The following is a 15,229-nucleotide window of genomic DNA, read 5'->3' on the forward strand; positions in this document are numbered from 1 at the left end:
GGGTCCCCAAACATCCACACTGGATGGGGGACTCGATTGGCTCTGCCGCGATTATTTGGGCTGGGAGGCCAGGGTTCCCGCCGTGCTCGGTTATCGAGCGTGGCCTGGGATACGTGGCCGTTGATTGGGGCGGCACCGCGGTTGTGGCGATATACGCACCTCCAAGTTGGTCCCTCGAAGAGTTTGAGCAGTATCTGGACGGGGTAGGGAGATGCGTCTCCCGCTGCCATCCCCGTCCGGTGCTGGTCCTGGGGGACTTTAATGCCAAGGCCACGGCTTGGGGATCCCCCGGGACTGACTCGAGGGGCCAAGAGGTGCTTGATTGGGCGGCGGGACTGGAGCTCCGTTTCCTGAACACGGGCTCGGTCCATACGTGCGTGCGGCATAACGGGGGGTCCATCGTTGACCTTTCGTGGGCAACGCCCCCGGCCGCGCGCAGTATTACGGGGTGGAGAGTGGCGGAGGGGGTCGAGACGTTGTCTGACCACAGATACATAGTTCTCGACCTCTCCTCCGCCCCACCATCGACACCCCGTCGTCGCACCGCCGATGAGGGTTCGCCTCAACCGCGGTGGGCGCTGAAGCGCCTCGACCATGACGCTCTGATGGCGGCAGCCCACGTCGTGGCCTGGCCAGCAACACCGGCCGGGCCAGTCGACGGGAATGGGGAGGCCCATTGGTTCCGGAGCGCAATGACGTCGATTTGCGACGCCGCCATGCCCCGGGCCAGGGTCTTCCCGAGGAAGGCGGTGTACTGGTGGTCGCGCGCGATAGCGGAATTACGCACCGAGTGCGTCCGAGCGCGACGCCAGTACGCTCGCGCCCGTCGACGACGACGTAGGGACGAAATGCTGGCTGCCCAGCTGTATGGGCGATATCGGGAGAAGGTGGTCGCCTTGCAGCTGGCCATCAGGCGAGCGAAGGACCAGGCCTGGCGCGATCTCCTCGGCTCTCTGAACCGAGATCCGTGGGGGCGCCCATACAAGATGGCATTGGGACGATTACGTCCCTGGGCGCCCCCCGTGACGGAGAGCCTGGATCCGGGGCTGCTCGGGCGGGTCGTGGACGCTTTATTCCCCGTTAGCGGGGAGGCGTCCCGGCCCGTCCCTGAGCCAGAGGAACATGAGTGGTCCCCGGATCTTGAGGTCGCGCCGGAGGAGATGGCCGGGGTCGTCAAATGGCTCCGGGGCAAGAATACAGCCCCGGGGCCGGACGGTATCCCCGGCCGGGTCTGGTTGCTCGCCGCGAGCGTCCTGGGGGAGAGGCTGAGGAGCCTCTACTCTGGGCTCCTGAGGTCGGGGACGTTCCCCGACCTATGGAGAGAAAGTCGGATGGTCCTCTTGAGGAAGGATGGGAGGCCGGGGGTTTCTCCCTCCGCGTACCGGCCCATTTGTCTCCTGGATGAGGCGGGCAAGATCTTCGAGAAGATCATTGTTGCCCGCCTCTCCAGACACCTGTCCCGCGACGGCCCAGATCTGGCGGACTGCCAGTTTGGCTTCCGGGAGGGCCGATCGACGGTCGACGCTATCGAGCGTCTCAAGTCCCTCTCGGACAATGCCGTGGCAAGGGGCGGGGTGTGCTTGGCGGTGTCCATTGACATCGTCAATGCGTTCAACACCCTGCCCTGGTCCGCCATTAGGGAGGCCCTCGTCGATCACCAGGTGCCTCCCTATCTGAGGCGGGTGATCGGAGCCTACCTGCGGGACAGGTGGGTCGAATACCCGGGCCGGTACGGGATGATACGGAGGGAAGTGGACCGCGGGGTCCCGCAGGGGTCCGTTTTAGGACCGCTCCTGTGGGACCTGGGTTACAACGCGGTCCTGGAAGAGGCCTCCCTGCCCGACGGTGCCACCCTCGTCTGCTACGCGGACGACACGTTGGTGGTCGCCGTCGGGAGTACCTTCGAGAGGACCATCCGACGAGCAGAGGTTGCGGTGGCAGCCGTCGTCGCGAGGATCCGCGATCTGGGGCTGAAAATAGCCCCGGAGAAGGCCGAGGCTGTCTGGTTCCACGGACGGCATCGGTCTCGGCCACCGGCCAGATCGTGGATCCGGGTTGGAGAAGCCTGCGTAGAGGTGAAGTCCCAGTTGAAATATCTCGGACTGATCCTCGACAGCCGCTGGAGCTTCGATGCGCATCTCGACCGACTCGTCCCCCGAGTCGAAAAGGCGGCGGCCTCTTTGGGCCGCCTGCTGCCCAACCTCGGGGGACCGGGAGATTTGGTGCGCCGCCTATACCTGGGCGTGGTGCGGTCTATGGCCTTATACGGTGCCCCAATCTGGGCGCCGTACGTGATGACCGGCCGGCGCAACACGCTGTTGTTGCGCCGGCTGCAGAGGCGGATGGCCATCCGCCTCATAAGAGGTTACCGCACCGCGTCTACCGTGGCGGCGCTTGCTCTGGCGGGAGAACTTCCCTTCGAGCTTCAGGCGGCGGTGCGCGCCTATGTTTATGGGCGCACAAGCATCGCCAGCCGTGCTCGGGGGGCCCCGCCGGAGCGAGAGACGGTCGGGGGCTTCGGGCTCCGGGCCCGGAGACTAGCGCTCGCCAGATGGCGTGCCGAGCTCCGCTCCCACGCCGGCGAGCGCGTCCCCGGGGCTCTCCTGCCGCACTTCGCCTCGTGGCGGGAGAGACGGCATGGCAGGCTCTCCTACCGAGCGACGCAGGTGTTCACCGGGCATGGCTGCTTCGGTGTCTGCCTGTGTCGCGTCGGGCGGGAAGCGACGACGGTGTGCCGCCATTGTGGCGCGGAGGAAGACTCGGCGCAGCACACGCTGGAGGAATGTCCCGCCTTTTCAGCGCTGCGCCGAGTCCTAAAACGAGAAGTCGGCCACGACCTCGCACTCTCCAGCCTAGTTGGGGCCATGCTGGAGGCCCCGGGGAAGTGGGCGGCAGCAATCTCTTTCTGCGAGGAGGTTATGTCGCGGAAGGAGGCTGCCGAGCGGGATCGGGAGCTTACAGATCCCGCCCGACGTGCCCGGGGACGGCGTGCGCGCCCACGCCGAGAAACCCCGGGCAGCTGAGAGTAGGCGGGCGGCGGGTGTACCAGAACATGCTGGTTTCATTGCCCGCTGCCCGCCAACAGAGGAGGACGTCCACTGTTGGGAGTGGGGGATGACGAGTCGCCTGAGGGAGGCGAGGGTTAACTGTAATCCTCCTCCAATATACTCGTCGTCCCCCCGGCGGACGCTGTGATCAGGGCGGGGGCCCTGGTCGCCGTGTCGGGGCGGTGCGGGGTGCGACCCCTCGCGCCGCCGAATTTAAATGGACTTTAGGGGGGAGGATTTATCTCCCCCCGGGACGCGGCCGGCCATCGTTACCATCTTGATGGCCGGCCAGGCGAGGGGGAGCTGCGGTAGTGTTCTTCAAGAGTTCCCGTGGCTCCCCCGTTGAATCGCCAGCGATCGGTCCTGCGTCCTCTGGTCGCCGTGGAGGTTTTAGTGGGTCGAACCCCACACTACCCTCGTCCCGCTCCCCCGGGCGGGGCGGGGGTGTCTGGCGAGCAGATTTCCTCCACGTAAAATAAAAAAAAAAAAAAAAGGTTATGTCAAGGTTCCCCCCCGTGTCCGCTACCTTGTCGTGGTGGGGGGGCTTCGTGCCCTAATGATCCTCAAGGCTGTGCCGGCGGGGATTTTATTCCCTGGCAGGTTCTACCATGCCGGAGTGGCTTGAGGTGAGGGGCCAACTAAAGTCGGACACATACCGTAAACCTGTGGTCATGTTTTACAGGAACGGGGGTCTTGCCTTAACCGGCCGGGCCGCGAGGATGACAACCTCTCTAAAAAATCCCTAGCCCCAAGCAGTGTTGCGCGGTGAAGAGGGCGTAGCTGGAGTAAGCGCCAGCTATGGTTGGTGGGTGCACCAATCGTTAGCGGCCAACCCCGGGGTACCTGGCGACCCCCCGGGCGTATTAGCCTTCCCCGGGTATGGCGGCTCTACCCGGGGTGACCTCCTTTCCGACCACACTCGTGGGATTAAGTATGGAGTCTACTTTTTCACAAACAACCGGGGAGGGGGGAAACGAGCGTGTGGGGGAGGTGCGCGGGCCTATCGTGCGCCTCAAAAGATGCACAGAGCCGGTGTCGCGGAGGCATTCGGCGACACGCGGCAAAAAGAGGACCGCAGCGGGCCTTGGTGAGTGCGATGAGGGGGAGGAGTCAGATTTCTCTGTCTCCTCCCACCACTCATCGCAGAGTGTCCCGGGCTCGTCGTCGGCGAGGAAGAGAGGACGGCCGCCGACGACCGGCGAATATGTTGGCCTCGCAGAGGCCAAACTTAGGTTGGCCGAAGCTTCGCAGCTGGAGGCCGAGGCAAGGGAGGTGGCGGCGATATTCGACCCGGGAGCCCCTGTGCCGAGACCATCGCGGTCGAGCGTCCCGCTCCCGGACGAGACGGATATCGCGGAAAATTTCCGCAACCGTCCGACGCGGGATGTCGCGGCCGCTATATTGGAGAGCCTGGATGAGGTGGCCAGGATCTCCGGCGTTTCGAAGGGGCTGAAGGGCAACTTGGCCCGCGCCCTGAGGGTGGCCGCCTTAAACGGCAGGGTAGGGGTGTCGGAGCTGGCAGTGAGGTCAGCAACCGACGCCACGCGTGTCCTGGAGGCCGAAAATGCCGTCCTCAGGGGACAAATGACGGTGCTGCATGCGGAGGTGGCACGGCTCCGGCAGGTGGTGGAGGCGAGAACGGCTGCTGCCGCAATGCCTCCGCCACCGCGCCCGGGAGAGGGCTCAGTATCGCCGCCGATCGTCGGCGCCCGGGATTGCCATCGCTCCTGGCAAGAAAAGTCCTCGCCACCGCCTGCGGCTGCGCCCGCAGATTTTCTGGCGCAAATAGGCGCCCTGATAGACGCCAAATTGGCGTCATTCAGGAAGGAGCTCGCGCCGCGAACGGACTCGGCCCTGCGATCGGTGGCCCCTGGGCCGTCCGTCCCCTCACAGTCTTCGGACAGGGTGGGGCGGAGGGCGAAGAAAAAGAAGAAAGGTGGGAAAGCTGGGGCGGCTATAGCGGCCCAGACGGAGCCCGCTCGACCGCGAGCAGAATCGGCGCTACCCTCTGCCGCGCCTCCGCCCCAGGATGCGTGGTCCCGGGTGGTTGGCCGGAAGGCTAAAAAGGCGGCTGCCAAGGCCACTGCGGCCGCGAATAAAAAAGGACGGGTGGTCCCGGCGGCCCCCAGGAAGACACCCCTGCCTCCTCGACCGCCACGCACAGCAGCGGTTACCATAACGGTTCCGTCTGGCGTGGACATTACTTACGCGCAGGCGATGGCCACTGCCAGGTCCAAGGTGGACCTGGCAGAAATTGGCATCGCCTCGCTGAGGCCGCGAAGGGCGGTGACTGGGGGGTTAATTTTGGAGGTCCCTGGCACCGACGGGGCCGCCAAGGCCACCGTGCTCGCCACAAAAGTGGCGGAAGCACTGGCAGGCACCGGCGTAAAGGTCGCGCGTCCGGTCAAAAAAGCTGACCTTAGGGTGCGCGGCCTGGTCGATTCGACCACGCCGGCGGAGGTCGCTGCGGCTGTTGCCCGCGTGGGCGGGTGCAGCGAGGGGGACATCAATACCGGCGAAATCCGGTCTTCCCCCTCGGGATTGGGCACCCTCTGGCTCCGATGTCCTGCCGCGGCCGCTCGCAAGGTTGCTGTCGCGGGCCGGATAACTGTCGGCTGGACCCAGGCAGTCGTGGAGGCCCTGAGTGCCCGGCCTCTGCAGTGTTACCGTTGCCTTGGTGTTGGCCACACCAGTCAGCGGTGCACTTCTGCCGAGGATAGGTCCGACTGCTGCTATAGATGCGGCAGTCGGGACCATAAGGTGGCAGCCTGTACGGCCACGCCCAATTGTCCGCTTTGTGCGGGCGCGGGCAAGCCGTCTGGTCACCGCCTCGGCAGCCGGGCTTGTCCTGCCAGTGCGGGGCGGGGCAGGGGAGGCGGCCAAAGGCCGTCTGCCAGGTATAATAAAAAGGGGAGGGAAACCACGATGGCCAAGGCAGCGACCACCGTGGCCAGCAACGAAAAGGTAGCATCGCCCGATGCTACCGCCGCGCCCGCGTGGGCGGATGGGGCCACTAAAGTCCCAGACGCCACCGCATGCGCGGCCGTGACGGCGATGGACACGGCTGTGTAATGGGGCCCCCGGGCCCGATAATACAAGTTAACCTCAACTGCTCGGCCAGAGCGCAGGATCTCCTGTTTCAATGCCTGGCCGAGCGGGGTGCCGGGTTGGCAGTCGTGGCGGAGCCGCACAGGGTCCCCAAACATCCACACTGGATGGGGGACTCGATTGGCTCCGCCGCGATTATTCGGGCTGGGAGGTCGCGTTCCCCGCCGTGCTCGCTTATCGAGCGCGGCCTGGGATACGTGGCCGTTGATTGGGGCGGCACCGCGGTTGTGGCGATATACGCACCTCCAAGGTGGTCCCTCGAAGAGTTTGAGCAGTATCTGGACGGGGTAGGGAGATGCGTCTCCCGCTGCCATCCCCGACCGGTGCTGGTCCTGGGGGACTTCAATGCCAAGGCCACGGCTTGGGGTTCCCCCGGGACTGACTCGAGGGGCCGGGAGGTGCTTGATTGGGCGGCGGGACTGGAGCTCCGTCTCCTGAATACGGGATCGGTCCATACGTGCGTGCGGCATAACGGGGGGTCCATCGTTGACCTTTCGTGGGCAACGCCCCCGGCCGCGCGACGTGTTACGGGGTGGAGGGTGGCGGAAGGGGTCGAGACGTTGTCTGACCACAGATACATAGTTCTCGACCTCTCCGCCGCCCCACCATCGACACCCCGTCGTCGCCCCGCCGATGAAGGTTCGCCTCAGCCGCGGTGGGCGCTGAAGCGCCTCGACCAGGACGCTCTGATGGCCGCAGCACACGTCGTGGCCTGGCCAGCAACACCGGCCGGGCCAGTCGACGGGAATGGGGAGGCCCATTGGTTCCGGGGCGCAATGACGTCGATTTGCGACGTCGCCATGCCACGGGCCAGGGTCTTCCCGAGGAAGGCGGTGTACTGGTGGTCGCGCGAAATAGCGGAATTACGCACCGAGTGCGTTCGCGCGCGACGCCAGTACGCTCGCGCCCGTCGACGACGACGAACGGACGACGTGCTGGCTGCCCAGCTGTACGGGCTATATCGGGAGAAGGTGGTCGCCCTGCAGCTAGCCATCAGGCGGGCAAAAGACCAGGCCTGGCGCGATCTCCTCGGCTCTCTGAACCGAGATCCGTGGGGGCGCCCATACAAGATGGCATTGGGACGGTTACGTCCCTGGGCGCCCCCCGTGACGGAGATCCTGGATCCGGGGCTGCTCGGGCGGGTCGTGGACGCTTTATTCCCCGTTAGCGGGGAGGCGCCCCGGCCCGTCCCTGAGCCAGAGGAACATGAGTGGTCCCCGGATCTTGAGGTCGCGCCGGAGGAGATGGCCGGGGTCGTCAAATGGCTCCGGGGCAAGAATACCGCCCCGGGGCCGGACGGTATCCCCGGCCGGGTCTGGCTGCTCGCCGCGAGCGTCCTGGGCGAGAGGCTGAGGAGCCTCTACTCTGGGCTCCTGAGGTCGGGGACGTTCCCCGACCTATGGAGAGAAAGTCGGATGGTCCTCTTGAGGAAGGATGGGAGGCCGGGGGATTCTCCCTCCGCGTACCGGCCCATTTGTCTCCTGGATGAGGCGGGCAAGATCTTCGAGAAGATCATTGTTGCCCGCCTCTCCAGACACCTGTCCCGCGACGGCCCAGATCTGGCGGACTGCCAGTTTGGCTTCCGGGAGGGGCGATCGACGGTCGACGCAATCGACCGTCTCAAGTCCCTCTCGGACAATGCCGTGGCAAGGGGCGGGGTGTGCTTGGCGGTGTCCATTGACATCGTCAATGCGTTCAACACCCTGCCCTGGTCCGCCATTAGGGAGGCCCTCGTCGATCACCAGGTGCCTCCCTATCTGAGGCGGGTGATCGGGGCCTACCTGCGGGACAGGTGGGTTGAATACCCGGGCCGGTGCGGGATGATACGGAGGGAAGTGGACCGCGGGGTCCCGCAGGGGTCCGTTTTAGGACCGCTCCTGTGGGACCTAGGTTACAACGCGGTCCTGGAAAAGGCCTCCCTGCCCGACGGTGCCACCCACGTCTGCTACGCGGACGACACGTTGGTGGTCGCCGTCGGGAGTACCTTCGAGAGGACCATCCGTCGAGCAGAGGTTGCGGTGGCAGCCGTCGTCGCGAGGATCCGCGATCTGGGGCTGAAAATAGCCCCGGAGAAGGCCGGGGCTGTCTGGTTTCACGGACGGCCTCGGTCTCGGCCACCGGCCAGATCGTGGATCCGGGTTGGAGAAGCCTGCGTCGAGGTGAAGTCCGAGTTGAAATATCTCGGACTGATCCTCGACAGCCACTGGTGCTTCGATGCGCATCTCGACCGTCTCGTCCCCCGAGTCGAAAAGGCGGCGGCCTCTTTGGGCCGCCTGCTGCCCAACCTCGGGGGACCGGGAGATTTGGTGCGCCGCCTATACCTGGGCGTGGTGCGGTCTATGGCCTTATACGGTGCCCCAATATGGGCGCCGTACGTGATGACCAGCCGGCGCAACACGCTGTTGATGCGCAGGCTGCAGAGGCGGATGGCCATCCGCCTCATAAGAGGTTACCGCACCACGTCTACCGTGGCGGCGCTTGCTCTGGCGGGAGAACTTCCCTTCGAGCTTCAGGCGGCGGTGCGCGCCTATGTTAATGGGCGCACAAGCATCGCCAGCCGTGCTCGAGGGGCCCCGCCGGAGCGAGAGACGGTCGAGGGCTTCGAGCTCCAGGCCCGGAGACTAGCGCTCGCCAGATGGCGTGCCGAGCTTTGCTCCCACGCCGGCGAGCGCGTCCCCGGGGCTCTCCTGCCGCACTTCACCTCGTGGCGGGAGAGACGGCATGGCAGTCACTCCTACCGAGCGACGCAGGTGTTCACCGGGCATGGCTGCTTCGCTGTCTACCTGTGTCGCATCGGGCGGGAAGCGACGACGGTGTGCCACCACTGTGGCGCGGAGGAAGACTCGGCGCAGCACACGCTGGAGGAATGTCCCGCCTTTTCAGCGCTGCGCCGAGTCCTAAAACGAGAAGTCGGCCGCGACCTCGCACTCTCCAGCCTAGTTGGGGCCATGCTGGAGGGCCCGGGGAAGTGGGCGGCAGCAATCTCTTTCTGCGAGGAGGTTATGTCGCGGAAGGAGGCTGCCGAGCGGGATCGGGAGCTTACAGATCCCGCCCGACGTGCCCGGGGACGGCGTGCGCGCCCACGCCGAGCAACCTCGGGCAGCTGAGAGTAGGCGGGCGGCGGGTGTACCAGAACATGCTGGTTTCATTGCCCGCCGCCCGCCAACAGACGAGGACGTCCACTGTTGGAAGTGGGGGATGACGAGTCGTCTGAGGGAGGCGAGTGTTAACTGTGATCCTCCTCCAATATACTCGTCGTCCCCCCGGCGGCCGCTGTGATCAGGGCGGGGGCCCTGGTCACCTATCGCGCGGTCGCCGTGTCGGGGCGGTGCGGGGTGCGACCCCTCGCGTCGCCGAATTTAAATGGATTTTAGGGGGGAGGATGTATCTCCCCCCGGGACGCGGCCGGCCATCGTTACCATCTAGATGGCCGGCCAGGCGAGGGGGAGCCGCGGTAGAGTTCTTCAAGAGTTCCCGTGGCTCCCCCGTTGAATCGCCAGCGATCGGTCCTGCGTCCTCAGGTCGCCGTGGAGGTTTTAGTGGGTCAAACCCCACACTACCCTCGTCCTGCTCCCCCGGGCGGGGCGGGGGTGTCTGGAGAGCAGATTTCCTCCACGTAAAATAAAAAAAAAAAAAAAAAAAAAAAAAAAGGTTATGTCAAGGTGCTGGCCATCAGGCGGGCAAAGGACCAGGCCTGGCGCGATCTCCTCGGCTCTCTGAACCGAGATCCGTGGGGGCGCCCATACAAGATGGCATTGGGACGATTACGTCCCTGGGCGCCCCCCGTGACGGAGATCCTGGATCCGGGGCTGCTCGGGCGGGTCGTGGACGCTTTATTCCCCGTTAGCGGGGAGGCGTCCCGGCCCGTCCCTAAGCCAGAGGAACATGAGTGGTCCCCGGATCTTGAGGTCGCGCCGGAGGAGATGGCCGGGGTCGTCAAATGGTTCCGAGGCAAGAATACCGCCCCGGGGCCGGACGGTATCCCCGGCCGGGTCTGGTTGCTCGCCGCGAGCGTCCTGGGGGAGAGGCTGAGGAGCCTCTACTCTGGGCTCCTGAGGTCGGGGACGTTTCCCGACCTATGGAGAGAAAGTCGGGTGGTCCTCTTGAGGAAGGATGGGAGGCCGGGGGATTCTCCCTCCGCGTACCGGCCCATTTGTCTCCTGGATGAGGCGGGCAAGATCTTCGAGAAGATCATTGTTGCCCGCCTCTCCAGACACCTGTCCCGCGACGGCCCAGATCTGGCGGACTGCCAGTTTGGCTTCCGGGAGGGGCGATCGACGGTCGACGCTATCGACCGTCTCAAGTCCCTCTCGGACAATGCCGTGGCAAGGGGCGGGGTGTGCTTGGCGGTGTCCATTGACATCGTCAATGCGTTCAACACCCTGCCCTGGTCCGCCATTAGGGGGGCCCTCGTCGATCACCAGGTGCCTCCCTATCTGAGGCGGGTGATCGGGGCCTACCTGCGGGACAGGTGGGTCGAATACCCGGGCCGGTACGGGATGATACGGAGGGAAGTGGACCGCGGGGTCCCGCAGGGGTCCGTTTAGGACCTCTCCTGTGGGACCTAGGTTACAACGCGGTCCTGGAAAAGGCCTCCCTGCCCGACGGTGCCACCCACGTCTGCTACGCGGACGACACGTTGGTGGTCGCCGTCGGGAGTACCTTCGAGAGGACCATCCGTCGAGCAGAGGTTGCGGTGGCAGCCGTCGTCGCGAGGATCCGCGATCTGGGGCTGAAAATAGCCCCGGAGAAGGCCGGGGCTGTCTGGTTTCACGGACGGCCTCGGTCTCGGCCACCGGCCAGATCGTGGATCCGGGTTGGAGAAGCCTGCGTCGAGGTGAAGTCCGAGTTGAAATATCTCGGACTGATCCTCGACAGCCACTGGTGCTTCGATGCGCATCTCGACCGTCTCGTCCCCCGAGTCGAAAAGGCGGCGGCCTCTTTGGGCCGCCTGCTGCCCAACCTCGGGGGACCGGGAGATTTGGTGCGCCGCCTATACCTGGGCGTGGTGCGGTCTATGGCCTTATACGGTGCCCCAATATGGGCGCCGTACGTGATGACCAGCCGGCGCAACACGCTGTTGATGCGCAGGCTGCAGAGGCGGATGGCCATCCGCCTCATAAGAGGTTACCGCACCACGTCTACCGTGGCGGCGCTTGCTCTGGCGGGAGAACTTCCCTTCGAGCTTCAGGCGGCGGTGCGCGCCTATGTTAATGGGCGCACAAGCATCGCCAGCCGTGCTCGAGGGGCCCCGCCGGAGCGAGAGACGGTCGAGGGCTTCGAGCTCCAGGCCCGGAGACTAGCGCTCGCCAGATGGCGTGCCGAGCTTTGCTCCCACGCCGGCGAGCGCGTCCCCGGGGCTCTCCTGCCGCACTTCACCTCGTGGCGGGAGAGACGGCATGGCAGTCACTCCTACCGAGCGACGCAGGTGTTCACCGGGCATGGCTGCTTCGCTGTCTACCTGTGTCGCATCGGGCGGGAAGCGACGACGGTGTGCCACCACTGTGGCGCGGAGGAAGACTCGGCGCAGCACACGCTGGAGGAATGTCCCGCCTTTTCAGCGCTGCGCCGAGTCCTAAAACGAGAAGTCGGCCGCGACCTCGCACTCTCCAGCCTAGTTGGGGCCATGCTGGAGGGCCCGGGGAAGTGGGCGGCAGCAATCTCTTTCTGCGAGGAGGTTATGTCGCGGAAGGAGGCTGCCGAGCGGGATCGGGAGCTTACAGATCCCGCCCGACGTGCCCGGGGACGGCGTGCGCGCCCACGCCGAGCAACCTCGGGCAGCTGAGAGTAGGCGGGCGGCGGGTGTACCAGAACATGCTGGTTTCATTGCCCGCCGCCCGCCAACAGACGAGGACGTCCACTGTTGGAAGTGGGGGATGACGAGTCGTCTGAGGGAGGCGAGTGTTAACTGTGATCCTCCTCCAATATACTCGTCGTCCCCCCGGCGGCCGCTGTGATCAGGGCGGGGGCCCTGGTCACCTATCGCGCGGTCGCCGTGTCGGGGCGGTGCGGGGTGCGACCCCTCGCGTCGCCGAATTTAAATGGATTTTAGGGGGGAGGATGTATCTCCCCCCGGGACGCGGCCGGCCATCGTTACCATCTAGATGGCCGGCCAGGCGAGGGGGAGCCGCGGTAGAGTTCTTCAAGAGTTCCCGTGGCTCCCCCGTTGAATCGCCAGCGATCGGTCCTGCGTCCTCAGGTCGCCGTGGAGGTTTTAGTGGGTCAAACCCCACACTACCCTCGTCCTGCTCCCCCGGGCGGGGCGGGGGTGTCTGGAGAGCAGATTTCCTCCACGTAAAATAAAAAAAAAAAAAAAAAAAAAAAAAAAGGTTATGTCAAGGTGCTGGCCATCAGGCGGGCAAAGGACCAGGCCTGGCGCGATCTCCTCGGCTCTCTGAACCGAGATCCGTGGGGGCGCCCATACAAGATGGCATTGGGACGATTACGTCCCTGGGCGCCCCCCGTGACGGAGATCCTGGATCCGGGGCTGCTCGGGCGGGTCGTGGACGCTTTATTCCCCGTTAGCGGGGAGGCGTCCCGGCCCGTCCCTAAGCCAGAGGAACATGAGTGGTCCCCGGATCTTGAGGTCGCGCCGGAGGAGATGGCCGGGGTCGTCAAATGGTTCCGAGGCAAGAATACCGCCCCGGGGCCGGACGGTATCCCCGGCCGGGTCTGGTTGCTCGCCGCGAGCGTCCTGGGGGAGAGGCTGAGGAGCCTCTACTCTGGGCTCCTGAGGTCGGGGACGTTTCCCGACCTATGGAGAGAAAGTCGGGTGGTCCTCTTGAGGAAGGATGGGAGGCCGGGGGATTCTCCCTCCGCGTACCGGCCCATTTGTCTCCTGGATGAGGCGGGCAAGATCTTCGAGAAGATCATTGTTGCCCGCCTCTCCAGACACCTGTCCCGCGACGGCCCAGATCTGGCGGACTGCCAGTTTGGCTTCCGGGAGGGGCGATCGACGGTCGACGCTATCGACCGTCTCAAGTCCCTCTCGGACAATGCCGTGGCAAGGGGCGGGGTGTGCTTGGCGGTGTCCATTGACATCGTCAATGCGTTCAACACCCTGCCCTGGTCCGCCATTAGGGGGGCCCTCGTCGATCACCAGGTGCCTCCCTATCTGAGGCGGGTGATCGGGGCCTACCTGCGGGACAGGTGGGTCGAATACCCGGGCCGGTACGGGATGATACGGAGGGAAGTGGACCGCGGGGTCCCGCAGGGGTCCGTTTTAGGACCTCTCCTGTGGGACCTGGGTTACAACGCGGTCCTGGAGAAGGCCTCCCTGCCCGACGGTGCCACCCTCGTCTGCTACGCGGACGACACGTTGGTGGTCGCCGTTGGGAGTACCTTCGAGAGGACCATCCGACGAGCAGAGGTTGCGGTGGCAGCCGTCGTCGCGAGGATCCGCGATCTGGGGCTGAAAATAGCCCCGGAGAAGGCCGAGGCTGTCTGGTTTCACGGACGGCCTCGGTCTCGGCCACCGGCCAGATCGTGGATCCGGGTTGGAGAAGCCTGCGTCGAGGTGAAGTCCCAGTTGAAATATCTCGGACTGATCCTCGACAGCCGCTGGAGCTTCGGTGCGCATCTCGACCGTCTCGTCCCCCGAGTCGAAAAGGCGGCGGCCTCTTTGGGCCGCCTGCTGCCCAACCTCGGGGGACCGGGAGATTTGGTGCGCCGCCTATACCTGGGCGTGGTGCGGTCTATGGCCTTATACGGTGCCCCAATATGGGCGCCGTACGTGATGGCCAGCCGGCGCAACACGCTGTTGTTGCGCCGGTTGCAGAGGCGGATGGCCATCCGCCTCATAAGAGGTTACCGCACCACGTCTACCGTGGCGGCGCTTGCTCTGGCGGGAGAACTTCCCTTCGAGCTTCAGGCTGCGGTGCGCGCCTATGTTTATAGGCGCACAAGCATCGCCAGCCGTGCTCGAGGGGCCCCGCCGGAGCGAGAGACGGTCGAGGGCTTCGAGCTCCAGGCCCGGAGACTAGCGCTCGCCAGATGGTGTGCCGAGCTTTGCTCCCACGCCGGCGAGCGCGTCCCCGGGGCTCTCCTGCCGCACTTCACCTCGTGGCGGGAGAGACGGCATGGCAGGCTCTCCTACCGAGCGACGCAGGTGTTCACCGGGCATGGCTGCTTCGGTGTCTACCTGTGTCGCATCGGGCGGGAAGCGACGACGGTGTGCCACCATTGTGGCGCGGAGGAGGACTCGGCGCAGCACACGCTGGAGGAATGTCCCGCCTTTTCAGCGCTGCGCCGAGTCCTAAAACGAGAAGTCGGCCACGACCTCGCACTCTCCAGCCTAGTTGGGGCCATGCTGGAGGGCCCGGGGAAGTGGGCGGCAGCAATCTCTTTTTGCGAGGAGATTATGTCGCGGAAGGAGGCTGCCGAGCGGGATCGGGAGCTTACAGATCCCGCCCGACGTGCCCGGGGACGGTGTGCGCGCCCACGCCGAGAAACCCCGGGCAGCTGAGAGTAGGCGGGCGGCGGGTGTACCAGAACATGCTGGTTTCATTGCCCGCCGCCCGCCAACAGAGGAGGACCTCCACTGTTGGGAGTGGGGGATGACGAGTCGTCTGAAGGAGGCGAGTGTTAACTGTGATCCTCCTCCAGTATACTCGTCGTCCCCCCGGCGGCCGCTGTGATCAGGGCGGGGGCCCTGGTCACCTATCGCGCGGTCGCCGTGTCGGGGCGGTGCGGGGTGCGACCTCTCGCGCCGCCGAATTTAAATGGATTTTAGGGGGAAGGATTTATTTTATTTCCCCCCGGGACGCGGCCGGCCATCGTTACCATCCTGATGGCCGGCCAGGCGAGGGGGAGCCGCGGTAGTGTTCTTCAAGAGTTCCCGTGGCTCCCCCGTTGAATCGCCAGCGATCGGTCCTGCGTCCTCAGGTCGCCGTGGAGGTTTTAGTGGGTCAATCCCCACACTACCCTCATCCCGCTCCCCCGGGCGGGGCGGGGGTGTCTGGCGAGCAGATTTCCTCCACGTAAAATAAAAAAAAAAATAAAAAAAAAAAAAAAGGTTATGTCAAGGTCCCCCCCATGTCCGCTACCTTGTCGTGGTGGGGGGGCTTCGTGCCCTA

Source organism: Megalopta genalis, chromosome 4, assembly GCF_051020955.1.
Source record: "Megalopta genalis isolate 19385.01 chromosome 4, iyMegGena1_principal, whole genome shotgun sequence".
Classification (NCBI taxonomy): Eukaryota; Metazoa; Arthropoda; class Insecta; order Hymenoptera; family Halictidae; genus Megalopta; species Megalopta genalis.